This window comes from Poecilia latipinna, unplaced genomic scaffold, assembly GCF_001443285.1.
Source record: "Poecilia latipinna isolate Pla-1442-1.1 unplaced genomic scaffold, P_latipinna-1.0 Scaffold2917, whole genome shotgun sequence".
Taxonomy (NCBI): domain Eukaryota; kingdom Metazoa; phylum Chordata; class Actinopteri; order Cyprinodontiformes; family Poeciliidae; genus Poecilia; species Poecilia latipinna.
This window is the reverse complement of record NW_015115533.1, coordinates 56,464-57,731: the sequence shown is the minus strand read 5'-3', so window position 1 is coordinate 57,731 and position 1,268 is coordinate 56,464. Positions and strand designations below refer to the sequence as shown.

Here is a 1,268-nt window from a genome sequence, read left to right as displayed (position 1 = left end):
AGACAGACTGAAAAAAATGTAACAGCAGCTGCGCGGGGGGCCTAATCAAATGTTTTGTCAGGGGGCCCAAGATTTCTGGCAGCGCCCCTGCAAAAGCTTATAGAAGCAGTTATAGCTACAGTAACTCTCTGGGTGCGTTCACTCTGCAGCCTGAAGTTACTCAATTCCAATTTTTTGGCAATTCCAATTTTTTTGCCAGGGCCGTTCATACTGCCTGTATTTGAAGTTGTTGTCTGGCCGGAGCAGCATATTAACAACTTCATCCTCATATTGTCCGTCATGGTTGTTGTTTTTCTTCCCGCTTGTGTGTATCAGGACACAGAATAGTGAGATTTGTTGAGAATCAGTTACGTTCAGTTCAGATGAATGCGACCTGAACGTTAGGTCACATTTGAATCGGATATGGGTCACATTCGAAAAAGAATCCGACCTGTGCTGTTCACACTGCAATGAAAAGATCGGATACAGGTCGCATTACGTCAAAAAAAATCGGAATTGGGTCACTTCAGGCTGCAGTGTGAACGCACCCTCTGTTGTGTTCTGCTTGAATAGATGTGGAAGGAATTTGTAGAACTCCCATAAGAACCCATTATAGCATTTCACTACCTAGACTTTGACTAGAGTGATAGAACACCATGATTCTTTGACAACTATTTAGTGGTTAATTTGCTGCTACACCATGATTGGGATTATTGTTATATTGATCACCCAGAAGAGTTATATGGCCTGTTCTATTACATCATGAAGTGTTGCCATTCGATTAGAAATGAGATGTTCTTATTTGAATATGCCAAGAGACATTTTTTGTATTTTTACTTGCATATACATTTGAAATCAACCCCTTCCCAGTCCGTGAATGCACCCCTACCTCCACCCCTCACACCATCCCCTCTCCCCCCCTTCCCAGAGGTAGATAGAAATGCCTTTCTTACTCTGGGACTTTGCATTGAATTACAATAATTTTTAATTCATATTATAGCCTAACCCTGATCCTTACTCTAAACGTAACCATTACCAGTACATGCTTCACCATAACCTGAATGCAACTGACGTTAAGAGAAGATGAATTATAAATATTCCTTGTCCATTTGGGTGCTAATGCCGTCGGTGGATTTCACACCGTTTCCTGTCTTTTATGCGCTAAATCCTCTCATATACCTGGATTCAAAAAATGCTGTGCGCAAAGAATTGAGATCACACAGAGATAACAGCGTCCCAAGAATCAGCATTTATTCAAGACAGATGCATACTATCACCACAAAAGCACA

The 1,268-nt window shown here is 41.3% G+C and overlaps 1 protein-coding gene across 1 annotated transcript in view; it reads left to right on the top strand.

The window, feature by feature from the left end:
• The window catches only part of LOC106939587 (uncharacterized), a 48,778-nt gene that overhangs the window by 10,166 nt on the left and 37,344 nt on the right, over window positions 1-1,268 (top strand). The window lies entirely within an intron of this gene.